We start from the raw sequence: 19,974 nt of genomic DNA on the forward strand, positions 1-19,974 counted from the left end.
CACAATCAGTGATTATAATTGATAACAACTGATCTCATTTAATTAACTGGTCTTTTTTTACTCTTCTCTTATTCTGCATTCAGAAAAACACAACAGTATGGTTTTTGCATTTATAAGACATTTAGAAATATTTCTGTTTTTTTCTAAATTTATAAATGCTTAACTCACTTTAGTTATTTTCCTATTATTTTACACTTTTCCTGTGTAGTTTGCTCCCTTCATTTAACTCTAATAGTGACAATTAACAACCAGCACAGAAGACACCCGGAATGATGAAAGCAGTAATGACTACAGTGTCAGACTCGCTAAATTGTAAATAGACAATTAAATAACCACCTGGAAAAGCAGAATGAAAATTGGGTTGAAAATATTGTCAACGACTTAAAAAAAGCCTACATATTCCACATATAACTGCTTATTACATTTTAATAAAAATCTACCATACGTACTTTGTAATTTATACATTGACTCCAAAACACTGAAACTGGGAAATAATGACTTACTTAATTAGGCTAAGAGTCCAATGAAAAACGGAAGTTGGTTCGAAAAAAAACCTGCAGCCACAGTGGGTCCCCAGGATCAAGTTTAGGAACCACTGTCTTAGAAGATAGTCACCATGCAATTTCAACAAGGTAATTTTTTTCTTAAAGAAAAACATGTTTATTACAAAAAAAAAATGTACCTATGTTTTTGCAACACTTGGGGGCACTCTTTTCCCCATTTACCTTAGGATTCCAAAATGGCTGTGATATTATCACATAGCGATTTGCACATAGCAAATCCAAATCATATTATGTGATATCATCTACTGTTAAATTTTGCTCCAAACTTGTAAAATTTTTATTTTTATACTGTATTGAGGATTTGTTCTGTTTTGTGTATTGTATTGTATTGACCCCCTTCTTTTTGACACCCACAGCACGCCCAACCTACCTGGAAAGGGGTCTCTCTTTGAACTGCCTTTCCCAAGGTTTCTTCCATTTCTTTTCCCTACAAGGGTTTTTTTTTTGGAGTTTTTCCTTGTCTTCTTAGAGAGTCAAGGCTAGGGCTTGTTAAAGCCCATTGCAGCACTTCTTGTGTGATTTTGGGATATACAAAAATAAATTGTATTGTATTGTATAGCGTGTGGCATGTCCATGAAGCAAGATGTGTGAGGTCATAGCAGACATAATACTCCCTGTAAAAACATGCCTGGCTTGTATTTGCTTTATTATTGCGGAAAGACATTTAGATGTTCTCTCTCAGGCAAAAAATATTTGAATAATTTCATCATTTGAAATCATACTTTTTTTTAAAGAATCTACTAAAGTGATCACTGGTAACTCTGCACACGATGTTGAGGCTTACCGCAAAGAAACACAAGCCAAAATCTAAGACAAATAGCAAACTGAATCCAACAAAATTAGTTCTGACTGAGATGATGGAGCAAAATGAAATAAAGCACAGGCTTTGCAACACAAATCTAGCTGTGGCTGACCCTAGCCCAGCAGAAAGCCTGCCAGGTAATCCTATTTTACCATCACTGCTAGCCTTGCCAACTGGTTTCAGCACACTTTGTCTTTTTACCTTCAAGAAAGAATATATGAAAAAGATAGCCAAACAAAAGACTCAATAGACAGTTTAGAGTTTTTATTAGCAAACAACTGTAGAATATACTCAAAACAAATGACAGTGCAATGAAAAGAAATGGAAAAAGCATAAAAGCGTTGCAAGTTTTTTTTTTTTTTTAATTAGGACAGAAAAAGAGCCAGAAGAACAGGAATGTCAGGGTATGAAGGTTATCAGGTGTTTATTTCTTGCAATTACAGTGCATAAATTGCCAAGAAAAGGGCATTCTGTAATGATATTAAGCTGCAACTATAAATACAGTATAGGAATCCAATAAGGGCACCCTTATCCATCGCCTTTAAAAATCATGATGAACAAATGCAATTACCTTATGCATTGCAGACATATGAGGACTGGTAGTGATATTTTAAATTATGCTATCACTTCTAAGATTACTGTGTATTTAAAAAGTGTTGATTAAAGAATACATATGCCTAAGATACTAACAGTTTATGTATGTAATTAGCAGCATGCTATGACAGTATGTTCTAAGGGAAGCAGTCAGACAAAGAACAGTCCAAAACACAACACAGAACAAAACTTGTATTCACATACTTGGCAATAAGATGAATTCGTTCATTGTGAGCAAAGCAGAGGTTGGTGAAGTCGGTGCAACTAATTATTAACTATATGAATTATACTATAGGAAAGGCATACTGTATGTTTTATTTTATTTTACTAATTTTATAAACTAGGGGGCTTTGCCCCCTGCTCGCTTCACTTGCCTGAACCTGGCCTGCGCTACATGCCAGACACTTTGCTTCTCTGCTGCTTGTGTTGTGAAGAGGGGGGCTGAACGCACCCCAAAGAGACGCAGTTGCTCCTTCGAAACCCCCTCCTAAATGGTGATACAATGCGAAAGAAATACAGTTTTTTTTACCCACTCTTTGCTCAATCAGCTGCTGGATTGCTGTTACTGCCGTGCCACATGATCCGCATCTTGCGTGGCGTTTTGAACATTTAAAAGCCTGTACAGCAGCTGTCCTTTTGTCTCACTGCCTTTGTCTCTCTTCTCCCCCAGACATCCTCTGCTGTTATTGGGGGTCCTGCTCTCAAGGTGCGCCCTATGAAGAGGAAGATTTTCTATTCTTTTAATTGAGAGGCAGAACTGTCCCCTCCGACTACACATGGCGCTCGATTCACTCCTGAAAGAGACCTGTGTTTGCTTGAAGTGTTTCAATAACGTTTCAACACGAATTAGACGATCTACAAGTCTCTGACTTAGAATTTAAATCCAAACAATATATTCAATCTCTTTTCACTGTTCCTTTATTTCACTGAGTAATAATTTCCGTTTGATTGTGCTGTCATCTTTACTATAATTTTTTTGAGACTTTCAAAATGTAGTACTTTTGTTATCTCTAACCTGCTCTGCATGTGTACCGGCAAATGTTTTTGAATTCTTTGTCATCTATTCTTTGTCTTTTATTTCCGGCCCTGGGCATGGTTAAATCTCTTGGCACAAAGTCTCGTCTCGTGGGTTGTGAAAGTATCGTCCCAGGATTTTTTTATTATAATAGAGAGATGTCAATATAATGAATTTGATATTGTGAATAAGAAAGAATTCAGTTAATTCCACTTCCATATAATTATTCCTCATGTCAGTTCAAATTAAATACAATGAATATTAGCTACTCCCTTACCTGATTTGGAAATTCATGCAAACAAAAAAAAACAGTACACAGTAAAACACCTAACAGCTGTTGTTATTTTTTTTAGTACATTAATAAATTATTACCAGATTCAAAAAGAAAAACTTTCTTAAACCACTTTTAAGTAAAATAAGTTGTAATATTTACACTAAGAAAGATTGAATAGAAATCTTCCAAATGAGTAAGATATGAAGAAGAACAAACAGTGTAGTTTTGAGATCTCAAAATTAATTCATTTTGCTAGATATTCATCTAGCCTGGCATTACTAAAACCGTCAGAGGATCTGGAGTAATTGTAAATCCTAATCTGATAGAAGAATAAGCAAAGAATTTTTATCAATTACAATTTGAGTATACTGTAGAGCATTCTTAAAACAATTATCCTATATTGCTCACAATTAAGGTCTTACCTTGGATACATTTTAGATTATCTTACAGGAGACATACATGTGCAATGTACAATTTTAATTGAAATACATTATTTAACCATCTATTATTTAACCAATAGATGAAGGGTGCATCATATCTATGGCACATTCAGATTAATTGTCTGAGCTTCTAATTAACAGAGCCATTCCCAAAATCTGTGTGTATCAACTGAGGGAGGCCACTTTTAAATAGGTTGATAAAGTCTGGAAATGCTGCCTACATCTTCTTCATCAGCAGACAGTTTTAGCCATGGAAATTTATGTCAAAAAACAGGGCCAGTTAAAGCTCATTTAGGCATTCCTTGTGTGATTTTGGGCTATACAAGAAATAAATTGTTGTTGTTGATGATTATAGAGTTCCTGTACCCACACTTGTGCTTTTCATTAACTTGATTATTAATGTTTCTATATGCATGTGTGCTGGTCTTTTAATACCCTAAAGCTATTACTAATAATAAGAAAAACTGACAGATGTTATTTTGCATATAATTCATGTAACTGTTCAAATTAATTTTGCATGGGATTTCACTATCACGAAACACAATGGTGGATAAAAAGACTTTTTTTGGAGAAGTTAAAAGAAATGTAGCTCCATAGATCCTCATGCACACTTCTGTGTTTGCCAGCATTTTTTCTGTAGCTGCATAATGCTGGCTATCCACAGCACATCAGTAAAATCAAATATATTTTATAGCCCTTATTCACCTCATAACAGAAGATCAGAGAGCATATTTTGAAAATGTGACCTGTTGCATATTTTCCCCATGATGTCAGACCAAGACGCCCTATTCTGCACACTACTGTGTTTTCTCCAAATGACTTACTATGGAAAGCTGCCATACCACCGTTAGGCAGCAACTATCCTTTCCTGTTTCTTGATTCCTGCAGATGAAGGAAAGAATATGCACACTTCATCTGCTGAGGAGCTTTAAGTATCATTTCTGTCTCTAATACATCATTAGGATTGCAATGACCAAAACTGGCAAACCAGGTATCATACTGGTAGAACAACCACAACCATATCATGCTTCAACTAAATGTAAACACATATCAGGAAATGAGTATGGTGTTTTCTTTTCCTTTACACATCTTCATTTAAACACTTAATGACAAGCAGACGCGTGCTGAATTAACACAGGAAAACTCTTCCAGACAAGGACTAAATGCATTTCTTCCAGTGTTAATGGTACAAAACATATAAATTATGTCATATCATTAGCATTAGCCTTAACACTTAGAAATGTGTTTGGGTATACAGTACATTATTTTCTCTCTGGGAACACACTGTGCATTGTTTTCTTGTTAACACCACTTAGTCTGAGCAGTACAAAGGGCTGCCTGTCTCTAGGTGACCAATTCTTTTAAAAATTAGAAGATCACTTAAGAAATCCCTATGTAACTAGCAAATGGAGATGCCAAAAATAAAGAAGATTTCTCTAGCAGACCCTGAATATTATTATTTGGAATGCTAATGATCTAAATAAACAAACCTAAAAGAACATTAGAAAAAATGTTGATGAGAACAGGACATTCAGCCCAACATAGCTCACCAGTCCTACCCAACAAATTCCGCCAAAGCAACATCAAGTCATTTTTTGAATATCTATAGACTGGTAACATATTCCATGTGTCTATAGCTCTCAGTGTGAAGAAAAACTTCTTAATGCTTTTGTGAAGTTTACCTTTAACAAGTTTCCAACTGTGCCCAGGTGTAATCTCCCAAGAAACAAAATGCCTGTTTCATTTTAGGCAGGTATTGACGTCTTACAGGAGAGACATTTAAAGACTAAGACTTTAATAGGGATGAGTCAGATAGGTCTTTTACTCTAAATTTCACAATAAAATTTGTTATGTTATTGTAGTCAGAAAATGTAATGAAACTAAATTGATTCTTGCCAGTCAATATAAACTCAATCAGGGCAAAAGTGAACTTATTTGTATTTTATTTACTTTCTTTACTCCCTAAACTGTGTTACTCAAACTTTTACAGGCAGGAGACTAACTTTGCCCAGAGGGGACTGGGCAGTCTAATGGTCTGGAATCCCTACAGATTTTATTTTTTTCTCCAGCCGTCTGGAGTTTTTTTTCTGTCCACCCTGGCCATCGGACCTTACTCTTATTCTATGTTAATTAATGATGACTTATTTTATTTTCTTACTGTGTCTTTTATTTTTCTGTTCTTCATTATGTAAAGCACTTTGAGCTACTTTTTGTATGAAAATATGCTATATAAATAAATGTTGTTGTTGTTGTGTGTTACTGTTCACATCTGGGTTTATGTCCTTAACTGTGACATTGCTAAACAAAATGACTTCATTATTCTTAAAGAAATTATAAAATATTAGAACCATGGAGGGTCCTACATCCAATCTTCAAAATATTTATTTTCTTCTGTGCATACCAGCTACAGAGAATTGACTGTATCTTCATTTATCCAATATCACAGGCTGTAAAAATCTTTATAAAGTGGTGATCTGGGAGTCAACGTGTATACCTATCAGAAATGTGTAAAAACATATCCTGTAAAATATCCCCATTGATTTTATCGGAGTTCCTCAAGTGAAAGGATGAAATACTTACCCAAAATACTTTTTCAGATAGTACTGAAGACAATACTATTTGTTAGAAAATGAATTGAAGACAGTAATCCTGACCAATTAATGTGGGAGAGGGGCAGGCTTTCAATACAAAAGTAAAGAATTATGGGAATTATGGGAAATGTGTCTTTCCTGTTCACTATGAACACCGACTTTCCAGGAAATAACTGTTAATAATATTTTCACAAAAAAAATACATTCTGGATAAAAGACATTTGGATTATGCAACATGAGTCATGTGATTTTTTTTTCTTTTTCTATGGACTTCTGCACATCATTTTCTATTGCATAGAACGGGTCACCATTAGACTTCATTATACCATAGGCATTTTTTCTCTCATTCTGCATGAAAACATGAGATGAAAAATTTTTCTCACCCATCATTACAAACTACATGGGGTAAGTAATCATACAAAAAAATATCATTTTTTGGGTGGAGAATGCCTTTAATCTCCCTGTTGCCAACACACTAGCATCACTGGCTTTGCTTCATATTAAGGGAAGGAAGAAACTGATTATTTTCATTAAATGGAATTCTATTTACTGCTTTTTTGTGTTTTTTTTTCAGTGCTCTGCCCTGCCATAGGTAGGCTGCAGTCACAATGCAATTCTATGAAGATGAAGTGAGCTTCCCAAGTGTATCCTGTTAATGGTGACATTCATGGGCTCTAAAAAGCTCAGAGGGTTCTGGGTGGTTTTTTACTTTTGGCACCCCACAGGTCATCTATGACCATAGTATGTAATTTGAACATTAGAACAATCTAGACAGGAGCAGACCATTCAGCCCATTAAAGCTTGCCAGTCCTATCCACTTAATTCTTCTAAAAACATCAAGTCTAATTTTGAAAATCCCTAAAGTCCTAATGTCTACCACACTACTTGGTAACTTATTTCAAGGGTCTATAGTTCTCTGTGTAAAGAAAAACGTCCTAATGTTTGTGCGAAATTTACTCTTAACATGTTTCCTACTGTGTCCCTGGTGTTCTTGATTAACTCATTTTAAAGTAACAGTCCCAATCCATTGTATTAATTCCCTTTATAAGTTTAAATACTTCAGTCATGTCTCCCCTTGATCTTCTTTCGCTTAAACTGAAAAGGTTCAGCTGTCTTAATCTTTCTTCAAAATTCAAACCCTATAGCCCTGGAATCAACCTAGTTGCTCTAATCTGTCCTTTTTGCAGCCTGGGAAGGAGACAAAATTGCATACAGTACTCCAGATGAAGTCTCACCATTGTGTTATAACAGCTTGAGCATCACCTCCTTGGACGTACTCTACACATTGTGCTATGTAAACTAAAATTCTATTAACCTTTTAAATGGCTTCTGAACACTGAATGGAAGTCAATAATTTAGAGTTCACTATGACTCCTAAATTATTCTTATAAAGAGTACTTTCAATTTTCAGACCTCCCCTTTTGTGTTCAAACCTAACATTTTGACTTCCTACATGTAATATTTCATATTTACTGACATTAAATTTCATCTGCCACAAATCTGCCCAGATCTGTATGCTGTCCAAGTCACTCTGCAATGATTCAATGGATTCCACATTATCTACCAAGCCACCTATCTTGGTGTCATCAGCAAACTTAACCAGCTTGTTACTTATATTCCTACCTAAATCATGTATGTGTATTAAAAAAGCAGTAGCCCTAGCACCACTCTTAACATCAGGCAATTCTGATAAGTCTCCTTGCACCATAACCTTCTATTTCCTGTACTGAGCCAATTTTGGACCCATCTACCAACATCACCCTCTGAACTCCCACTTCCTTTATTTTGATCCCCAACTGCTCATGTGGCACCTTATCAAATGCTTCTTTAAAGTCCAGATAAATAATATTATATGATCCACTTTGATCATAACTTTTTGTTGGTTCCTCATTGAATACCAGCATGTTAGTAAAACATGACCTCCCTCTGCTAAACCCATACTGACTGTTCAGAAATCTCCGGTACTTGCAATGTTCTGCTCAATCTTACCCTTAATAATTTCTTCCATTAACTTTCCTGTGATGCAAATTAAGCTTTCTGGACTATAGTTCCTTGGATCTGTCTGGTCACCCTTTTTATATAAAGGGATAATATTTGCCATTTTCCAATCCTTCAGAATCTCCACAGTGCACAGGGACGTCCTAAAATATTTGTCAAGGGTTTATATAAGTACTTGCTAACCTCAAGGGTACATTTTATCTGGTCTTCTAAGCAGTACTTCACCCTTTACAATTTCTAAATCCCCCAGTACCTTAGTAGTCCCTTTTATCTTGATTATCTACTTCCTCACTTGTGAAGACCTCAGAAAAATGTGAGTTTAAGGTTATCTGCTATTTCACTATCTGTATTTTCTAATTCCCCTTTACTATTCCTGATGCACTTCACCTACTCCTTGACTGTTCTTTTACTACTAAAATACTGAAAGAATCTCTTTAGGTTGTTTTTCGTCTGATCTGCAATATTCCTCTCTCACAGTCTTTTAGCCTTCCTCATATCCTTCTTAATAATTCCCCTCATGTTCTTTTACACCCTACGATTCATGTTTGGGGTTATTAATCTTATGCGTCTTGCACAGCTGTTTTTTCCTTTGCAGCTTCTTTTTTAATTATTTATTAACCCACTGCAGCGTTTTTTTAATTCCCTACTAATTCCAAATTTAGGTATGTACCTGTCCTGCATTAATTGTAAAACATTTTTAAACCTGCCCCATTGCCACACTTAAAAGCTTATCCCAGTCGATCCTCCTTAGACTTTGCTACATCTGCTCAAAATATTCCCTAGCAAAGTTGAACTTAACAGTTTTTTTCTTTGCATTCACACTCTTCCAAAATTCTGAGAATTATTATATTATGGTCACTTGACCCTAGGTGTTCAATTACCTTTACACCCTCAATTCTATCCTGATTATTAAAAGATACTAAATCCAGACAGGCTTCATGCTGCATTGGTGCTTTAACATACTTAAAAAATAGTCACTGATTATTCCTAAAATCTCCTGCTCTTGTGTTCCACTGGTAGTTAAAGTTCCCCATTACCATAATACCCCCCTGCAAACTTGCCATTTTAATATTAGTAAAAAGATGTGTGTTGAAATTACTGTCTGCATTTGGCAGTCTGTAACAAACACCTAAAATAAGACCTCCTTTCCTAATGCTTTTCAGGCGAAGCCACATGTCCTCACTAAGATGGGGCTCATCGTCCAACTGAAGAGGACTTGCATTTGAGATCTGTTTGACAAAAACAGAAAACCCTCCTTCCTTTTTTGTTCTGTCTATCTTTCCTAAAAATGTGTATTTCAAGAAGATCGTGCGTCTAAGAAGCTAAATGTAAGTAACTTTTTAGTGCCATTTTTATGACTTTATGCTTGTGTGTGAATTCAGTTCTTGTTTATTCAGCGACTGAGTTAAGTTTCTTGTGCACATAATGAGTGGATATGTTGAGACTATTTTTACTTTTCAGCTGATCTTTCATTTAAATACAGTTCATCTGTACCTAAATCTTTAAATTGTTGATTCTGACCTCACTAAGATAATAAAATAGCTGTTATTCACATATTATGACACATCTTCTGATTAAGAATCTGGTTACCTCAATTTTTTAAAGATGCTCCATTTTTAGTGAACATTTCTGGGTTTAAGCTTTGCTTTTCCTGACCCTCAGTTTTGATTGCTTCTGTGAAAATATCTATTTTTTCAGTATGACTTATTACCTACAACATTTGTTTGTTTTTTTTTCTGACTATGACTTTTGTCTAGCCCTTACGTGCTTAACATTAACTAGTTTAATATAATGTCAACAGTCTGGTGGATGTAAAAAAAAATGTTTTATTTTTATTTGTTGATTTGGATCATGACAGAATGAGGAATTATGTTAGATTACAGTAGTTTGTCTTCTTTGTGATAAATGCAAATACATGCAGCCTTTGTTCTTTAGTTCTGCAAAAGGATATGGATTTATATTTTTTAAGTATACAATATACTTTTGTGTTGCTACAGACATACTTGATTTCTAAACATTGCTTTATATTCTATGCACAAATCAACAATCTCTATTGGATGGACCTGAACCATGGGTAAGTTAACCAATGCTGATATCTTTGCTGTCTACAAAACTTCGTAAAATAGAATATCATCAAAAGTGAACTGGTTTCTGTGAGATTTATATTGTTGCTCTTCAGTCTTGGACACAGTCCACTAATTGAACAATTCACTGTGACCAATCTTGACAGCAGCATGAATTTTGTGTTCTTAATTAATAAGCCACTTCTGTTTGCCTTAGAATGACCTTATTTTATACACTCTGTCACTCATGATAGATGGAAGACTCAAGGACAAGCAGAAGAACTGGGTACAATTAAAGAACAGCTTAAGCTAGTCCTTTCTTAACTATTTATACATATTTCAATATGCCATCTAGCCAGATGCAGTGTATCTACATCATAGTGGATATGTTTCAATCAGTGGACAAAGGTACTGTCAGTAGGTGTAAAAAAGAGGCTGCTTGGTGTACAATCGATGGCCAAAACGAGATCAAATTGAGCCAAAAGATGAAGAAATATCACTGGGAAGAAATAAAGACGGAAAGCACTAGAATAGCACAGTAATTGGCTACTAAGTACATGGGAGTTCACAAGGTACTTCAGGTTTATTGTTTTGCTGGTATCTCCTGTGAACTTAACATCACATGTAAGAAGGATCTAAGCAAAAGCTGTGAAAGAAAATGCAAGTGCCCTCCAACTTCCCTATAAAATCCAGCGTGTTGTGTCATTCATTGCAATGATAAAAGTATATTGGATTCCAGTTGGCTGTGATAATTAGAGACTATGGAAATTAAATATAATCTTTATTTTAACACAGGCACTATATAATTAAAATTCATCCACCCATGCATCCATTTACTGCCTACACTTGATTTATTCCAGGGCAGCAGTAGCCCAGAGCATATTCCAGAGACGCATGAAATGTAGCAGGAATGTATATGGAATAGAGGGGGTGGATGCACTGTTCACGGTTTTGTATACTTTGGTATCTGTCAGCTATGTGAAATGATTATTATTAATAAACACTTTAGTTTAGTTATCCACTACCATTAGTAGTAGATGCATGCACTCTGGCTCTATACTGGTATGAAATGGAGACTCTGAGTGGTATTACCCAGTTGTTAACTTTCTCTCCCTTTAAAATCTAAGAGTGAAGGAGGGCCACTGATGTCATTTCCTCTCAGACAACCCATTCCATCCCTCACACTATTTAAGAGACAGTCAGACTAGTAGTTGGTGTTTTTTCATGGAGCAGCAACTGAAGGAGACAGATCATCACCTTCAGAAGTGCTTCTTCTGGATTAAATGGCTTGCAGCCACCTCAATATTATTAAAGGTGGAATCTACATCTGACCCTAATACTTTATCTGTGTGTCGCTTATCTTTTCAATCTGCATGTTATAAAAAATATTATAAGCCTTGCTAGCATGACATAAGACTAGGAAAAATACCAGTAACATATTTCAAGAGCCTTATTATTTTTAATCATAATTTATTATTGTTAATAGCACATAAAATGTTTTTACACTGTTAATAGCAACTTTATAGTGTATATGTAAAGTACTGTGTTATCCATTATTTTTGTGAACAATTTAAGTGTAATTTGGGTAATTATTCTTTAGAGACCTTTTCGGGGTATTAGTTAAATTTGAATAAGTTAAATACCATCCATCCATCCTCTTCCGCTTATCCGAGGTCGGGTCGCGGGGGCAGCAGCTTAAGCAGAGAGGCCCAGACTTCCCTCTCCCCGGCCACTTCTTCCAGCTCTTCCGGGAGAATCCCAAGGCGTTCCCAGGCCAGCTGGGAGACATAGTCCCTCCAGCGTGTCCTGGGTCTTCCCCGGGGCCTCCTCCCGGTTGGACGTGCCCGGAACACCTCACCAGGTAGGCGTCCACGAGGCATCCTGATCAGATGCCCGAGCCACCTCATCTGACTCCTCTCGATGCGGAGGAGCAGCGGCTCTACTCTGAGCCCCTCCCGGATGACTGAGCTTCTCACCCTATCTTTAAGGGAAAGCCCAGACACCCTGCGGAGGAAACTCATTTCAGCCGCTTGTATTCGCGATCTCGTTCTTTCGGTCACTACCCATAGCTCATGACCATAGGTGAGGGTAGGAGTGTAGATCGACTGGTAAATTGAGAGCTTTGCCTTATGGCTCAGCTCCTTTTTCACCACGACAGACCGATGCAGAGCCCGCATCACTGCGGATGCCGCACCGATCCGCCTGTTGATCTCACGCTCCATTCTTCCCTCACTCGTGAACAAGACCCCGAGATACTTGAACTCCTCCACTTGAGGCAGGATCTCTTCCCCAACCCTGAGAGGGCACTCCACCCTTTTCCAGCATTACAGATACACTACTCTAATTATATTGTGAGGATGTTTGTTTTGACAGGGCAATGTCTTATTAGATGGGCAGTCTGTTAACACGGGGACATTTTGATATCCTTTAGTTATTTATCAGGGCACATAGCCGGAAAATGGGACTGTCCCTGTCACTGCAATGACTGGTCACCTTAGTAAATTATACTGACAGTAAAATAGTGATTATACCCTTTTCCGGCTGAGGACCATGCTCTCGGATTTGGAGGTGCTGATTCTCATCCCAGCCGCTTCACACTCAGCTGCGAACCGATCCAGAGAGAGCTGAAGATCACGGCCTGATGAAGCAAACAAGACAACATCATCTGCAAAAAGCAGTGACCCAATCCTGAGTCCACCAAACCGGACCCCTTCAACACCCTGGCTGCGCCTAGAAATTCTGTCCATAAAAGTTATGAACAGAATCGGTGACAAAGGGCAGCCCTGGCGGAGTCCAACTCTCACTGGAAACGGGCTCGACTTACTGCCGGCAATGCGGACCAAGCTCTGACACGGTTGTACAGAGACCGAACAGCTCTTATCAGGGGTCCGGTACCCCATACTCCCGAGCACCCCCACAGGATTCCCGAGGGACACGGTCGAATGCCTTTTCCAAGTCCACAAAACACATGTAGACCGGTCGGGCAAACTCCCATGCACCCTCAGGACTCTGCTAAGGGTGAAGAGCTGGTCCACTGTTCCGACCAGGGAAAACCACACTGTTCCTCCTGAATCCGAGGTTGACTATCCGACGGACCCTCCTCTCCAGAACCCCCGAATAGACTTTTCCAGGGAGGCTGAGGAGTGTGATCCCTCTATAGTTGGAACACACCCTCCGGTCCCCCTTTTTAAAGAGGGGACCACCACCCCGTCTGCCAATCCAGAGGCACTGTCCCGATGTCCATGCGATGTTGCAGAGGCGTGTCAACCAAGACAGTCCTACAACATCCAGAGCCTTAAGGAACTCGCGTATCTCATCCACCCCGGGGCCCTGCCACCAAGGAGTTTTTTGACCACCTCGGTGACTTCAGTCCCAGAGATGGGAGAGCCCACCTCAGAGTCCCCAGGCTCTGCTTCCTCATTGGAAGGCATGTTAGTGGGATTGAGGAGGTCTTGAAGTACTCCTCCCACCGACCCTAACGTCGAAGTGAGGTCAGCAGCGCACCATCCCCACTATATACGGTGTTGACACTGCACTGCTTCCCCTCCTGAGGCGCGGACGGTGGACCAGAATCTCCTCGAAGCCGTCCAAAGTCGTTCTCCATGGCCTCTCCAAACTCCTCCCATGCCCGAGTTTTGCCTCAGCAACAACGAAGCAGCGTTCGCTTGGCCTGCGGTACCTATCAGCTGCCTCCAGAGACCCACAGGACAAAAAGTCCTATAGGACTCCTTCTTCAGCTTGATGGCATCCCTCACGCCGGTGTCCACCAGCGGGTTGGGGATTGCCGCCACGACAGGCACCGACCACCTTGCGGCCACAGCTCCGGTCAGCCCCTCAACAATAGAGGCACGGAACATGGCCCATTGGACTCAATGTCCCCACCTCCCTCGGGGCGTGGTTGAAGTTCTGCGGAGGTGGGAGTTGAAGCTACTTCTGACAGGGGACTCTGCCAGCCGTTCCCAGCAGACCCTCACAACACGTTTGGGCCTACCAGGTCTGACCGGCATCTTCCCCACCATGAAGCCAACTCACCACCAGGTGGTGATCAGTTGACAGCTCCGCCCCTCTCTTCACCCGAGTGTCCAAGACATATGGCGCAAGTCCGGCGACACGACCACAAAGTCGATCATCGACCTGAGGCCTAGGGTGTCCTGGTGCCAAGTGCACATATGAACACCCTTATGCTTGAACATGGTGTTGTTATGGACAATCCGTGGCGAGCACAGAAGTCCAATAACAAAACACCTCGGGTTCAGATCGGGGCCATTCCTCCCAATCACGCCCTTCCAGGTCTCACTGTCATTGCCCACGTGAGCATTGAAGTCTCCCAGCAAAACGAGGGAATCCCAGAAGGTATGCCCTCTAGCAACCCTCCAGAGACTCCAAAAGGGTGGATACTCCAAACTGCTGTTGGCATACGCACAAACAACAGTCAGGACCCTTCCCCACCCGAAGGGGAGGGAGGCCACCCTCGTCCACGGGGTAAACCCCAATGCACAGGCTCAGTGGGGGCAATAAGTATGCCCACACCTGCTCGGCGCCTCACCGGGGCAACTCCAGAGTGGTAGAGAGTCCAGCCCCTCTCAAGGAGATTGGTTCCAGAGTCCAAGCTGTGCGTCGAGGTGAGTTCGACTATATCTAGCCGGAACCTCTCGACCTCGCGCACTAGCTCAGGCTCCTTCCCCTTCAGAGAGGTGACATTCCACGTCCCAAGAGCCAGTTTCTGTAGCCAAGGATCAGACCGCCAAGGTCCCGCCTGCCACCACCCAACTCACACTGCACCCAACCTCCTTGGCCCCTCCCATAGGTGGTGAGCCCATGGGGAGGAGGACCCACGTTACCTCTTCGGGCTGTGCCTGGCCGAGCCCCATGGGTGCAGGCCCGCCACCAGGCGCCGCCATCGAGCCCCACCTCCAGGCCTGGCTCCAGAGGGGGCCCGTGACCAGCGTCGGGCAAGGGAAAACGTTGTCCACAGTTTTTATTTTTCATTGGAGGTTTATTGAACCGCTCTTTGTCTCATCCCTCACCTAGGACCAGTTTGCCTTGGGTGGCCCTACCAGGGGCATAAAGCCCCGGACAACATAGCTCCTAGGATCATTGGGACACGCAAACCCCTCCACCACGATAAGGTGATGGTTCAAGGAGGAGTAAGTTAAATACGCAGGGAATTAAAAAATGTTGGTTCATTTTGCACCTATCATTGAAACTTATTTTCTCATCAGCCAGAACTATATAGAGCTCAAATTTTGGAGAATTAAATGTGCTCACCACAGCTTTTGATATATTGGTAATGTATGCTATTTTTCATGAAGTCACATATCTTTTGTGCGGTAAATTGGTTTTCAAAGATATCATATGCATTATCCATAAAAGCAGAAGGCATAAGTTTAAAGGAAATTTTGAACAGTGTATTAGAGGCAATGGCACTGTCTCCAAAAAGATCAAGAATGATTATTTTAAAAAATACAAGCAAATCAATCTTCATCCTGAATGGTTTTGTAGATTCTGAGGGACAAAAAATAATCCTTGATATGACACAATTTCCGCTATATTGAATACTCTGTTAGAAATATTTTCATAGCTAGCAGACAAAGCACTTAAACTGTGCTGCCAAGGTGGAAAAAATGACAGGCCAAAAAGGCAAATTTAGATAATGGGACCAGGAGATGAATAATATTTAGTCAAGAAGTGCAAAGCTCTAAAGCAAAAAGACTATAGAGAGTGCATACCTAACATCATGCACAGCAAACTTAATGTTAAAGAATCAAGCTAAATTTATTTAAGCCAGAAATCAAAAAAAAAAAATTTGTTTTTTATCCTGAACTTTGGTCACTGACTGCATTCCCTTAAATATTCACACGCCTCTGAAGTCATATGCACTGACATCTAGTAGGCCATTTGATGGCAATGGTGCAATAGGATTATTACTAATAATACACCTTCACAAGCTGGCAGTGCCTGTTAACATAATATGACACCAAAACTGCAGCAATTACCGTGTTAATAAATGACAATAAAAATGCATACAATGTCCAAAACCAGAATGAAAGCAATAAACAATTTCAAATATTAACTGAGAACATATCAAACTCTGGAAATATAACATAAAGACTGGGCATGGTCAGGTACCTGAGGTGACAGCACCTGGTACAGTGAGAAATGGAAAGCCTGTCTACAGCCTGCTGGACGGTTCTTTTCAAGAAGCTAGGCAACCCCAACAGAGGAAATATATAGGAACTTGGCATCTACCAAGCCAGTCTGAGAAGAACAATAGCAGCTGTGAATGAAGTGGTGCCCTTGAGAAGTTGTAAGGAGCTATGGGAGCAAACAGGCTGTAGGCCAGAATTAGGAGAATCTTTGCAGCTGGAGCAAGGCAGCAGAGTCTGGTGGAGAGGTTGAGGAGGTACCAGGAGTGTCAGTAGTCAGGAACAATGAGAAAAAAACATTCTAGTGTGGAGCTCACAAGGATCTGGCAACACAGGTGTGTGAACATGATTCTTCTACATGCTAGTGAGAGGGACAATGAAATGATAACTTCAGCATTTCGTGGGCATCTAGTCCAGGCATTCCCTGTAACAGTAGAGAAGTTTGCTAAGTCATGTTAGGCTTAAGCTCTTTTCTTATATTTAGTAAACAATACTTTTTCCTGTTTATTAAGAGTTAAACTTTTTATTGTGTATGGTGTCATTGTCTCTGACATCTCAACATGTGTTACAATATTACTCTTTGCTGCTGTCAGAATCGGCTTTGGCCCTCTAAAATCCCAAATTTGATTAAGAACATAATGTTAAGTTTTAGGGCTCATTTATACTTCACGCTCAGAACACGTACGCGCCCGCATCATGGCTGCCACGCGTTCTCAGCGTTCATTTCACGCGTCCTCTAAACAGGTCCTCAGAAATTTACGCGATGCTTGCGCGAGTTGCAGTACCAGCAAAAAGTCGGGGGGCGCAGTGTGCTAAAAGTCGGAACGTGACGTCAGAGTCTCTGTTTACTATCTACATGTGACAGCAAGCCTCTATGGAGATCCTTCGGGGATTGATGTGCGCACTTTGCTGTTTGATGAATGGCTCAAATACAGCGCTATACATTATGTTGCCGATGTGAAGTTGCAAAAAAAAAAAAATAGACGGCACAAAAGATGGTATGTGAGACTTTTAAAATGTATTGTGTCATTTATATATGTCTTTTTTATTTTTTTAATTTTTGCAACTTAACAACAGCAACATAATGTATAGCGTTATATTTGAGCCACTGAGAAAAAAATAAAGGACACGGTGAAAACGTGTATTTTGTGATTAAAGTGGAAATTTCGTCTTTAATCTCGAAATGTCCACTTTAACCTCATAGTTTACTTTATCACTAAAGCAGACGGTCGTAAATGTCATCCCAGTTTTTAATCGCTACGAGCTTCTTGGACCTGACAGCAGGTAAAGTAAAACAATAAAAAATAGATGGCACAAAAGATGGTATGTGAGACTTTTGTATCGTGTCATTACGATCGGAAATATGCAACGCTTGAATATAAAAGCACCACGAATGCATCTGTATGTCGGCAATTTGCTTCAGCAGCGGAAAGCAGCAATAGATCGCCAAACAGAACAAATTAAATGTATGATATTCCAACTCTCTGCACATTTAGAATCTTTAGATTTATACTTGATATCACTTTCATGATGAAAGGCATTAAAATGTGTATGTTACATTTTACATATAATTTCGTTTAAATAATGAATACTGTTAATAAATACACACATGGGGGAATAATTACACACATGGGGGTGTCACGGTGGCGGAGCGATAGCACTGCTGTCTCGCAGGGAGTTATGTTGCTGGTATTCCACACTGTGCTCCGGTTTCCTTCCAAAGATATGCAGATTTGGGGATATGGTGCCGCTAAAATGACGCTAGTGTATGTGTGTGCTTGTATTCACCTTGCGATGAGCTGCGGCCTCGTCAAGGGACTGTTTCTCACTCGTGCCCAATGCTTCCTGGAATGGACACATACATCCCTGGATTTATGGATTTAATCAATAAACATCCTTTTCAGAGATATTACGGTAAGGTGTTATCGGAATTTAATAGGTGTTTTAGGCAATTCACAACACAGAGAAGTCGAACATGTTCTCACCGCGATAATATCTCGCACTGCCACCTGGTGGATTCCTCCAGATTTACGTTAAGTACACGCGCAAGTATAAACACTACAACGCTAGTGTAGCTAGCAGGAGCGTCCGCTGCAGCATGCGTCGCGTGAAGTATAACTCCGGCCTAACTCTAACTTGTTGAAGTTTTAATGCCTCAGTTGGGCAGATTCTCTTACTTAGAAGTCTGAGAAACTTTTATTTCAAGCATCAAAACTGATTTGTTTCTGTCTTTATTATTGTGATATTTCCCTCTAGTTACCCTTTACTTATTTTCTTCAGGGATAAGTGTACTCATCAGGTTTGTTACTGGGTTGGTCTACTGTCGCACCATACGATTAACACACACTTACATAGATATATGCATACACAAAGATACTAACCACAAAAGTACCCTACGAAAGATGTTATTCCCTAGCACTTTAACCCACACAAGTACCGTATAAATAACATACACGCAGTCCGCTTTTCCTAGTATTTCAAGATACTTACTTATTATTGGAACAAACAACATACAATGTTTTAAATATACCTCAGACCTAAATATTACTTTGGTCTCATAAACATATTCAAACATACAAAGACTCAACATCCTTGGTTATAGGCCATTTATCAACCAAAAATACCTTACTTTACATACTGTTCCCTACTATTGGATGGAGCTTTCATCCTCAGTCTTAATAAATCTTGCAGATCAGAGGGTATGGCAAACTTCTGACTGCTCCAGGTGCTCTTAATATCTACATTTATTACTTCTATCAATCTAGATATGAAGACAGTGTATAGAAAGTTAAAAGTTGTGGAATGTATTCATTATTTATTATTTATTTGCAAAGTATGGATATATATAGTCTTTAGGAAAAGTTAACAATGTTAAAGGTGAATGTTCCAGGGTGGTGTGGATTTAGCAATTGATATTCATGAAATGCTTTAGCTGACAATCAGATGAAAACAGTCACACATTGCTGGTGCCCTCTCCTGACATTGCTCTGTCTTCTGCTCTTGATGTTGCTCTCACCTTCTTTTGATATTGCTCACTCCTCATTGTTTAGTATATCATATTTAGTTTAAAATTCCATGGGACCTTCATAACATGTGATTGTTACATACACCTGATTGACTGACTGTCAATATGATGGATGAATTTCCTGAAACTCTTTAATCTGTTTGAGTACACCCAAGCTGTAAAGTGCTTTGCCAATTTCTAGTCCCACGGCATCTCCTTCTGTTCGCAGATACAGCTTGAAGCATCGGCATGTCTTCCTTTCCCAGGCTGTAAACCAATTTTATGTTAAATCATATCCACATGGACAGGCAAAATAAAAAGTCCAGGAATAGGATAACGACAGTCACATGAGTCTGGTGAAGCCTTATGGGGAGCAGTTTAAAATGACACATGGGTAGAAAAACAGGGTTGCACTACCACTCCAATAACCCATTCTTGTTTCTAGGTAAGAAGAAGTCCATCCTGATGAGGCCTGATGTTATGT

The sequence above is a fragment of the Polypterus senegalus genome, chromosome 4 (genome assembly GCF_016835505.1).
Source record: "Polypterus senegalus isolate Bchr_013 chromosome 4, ASM1683550v1, whole genome shotgun sequence".
In the NCBI taxonomy this organism is placed as follows: Eukaryota; Metazoa; Chordata; class Cladistia; order Polypteriformes; family Polypteridae; genus Polypterus; species Polypterus senegalus.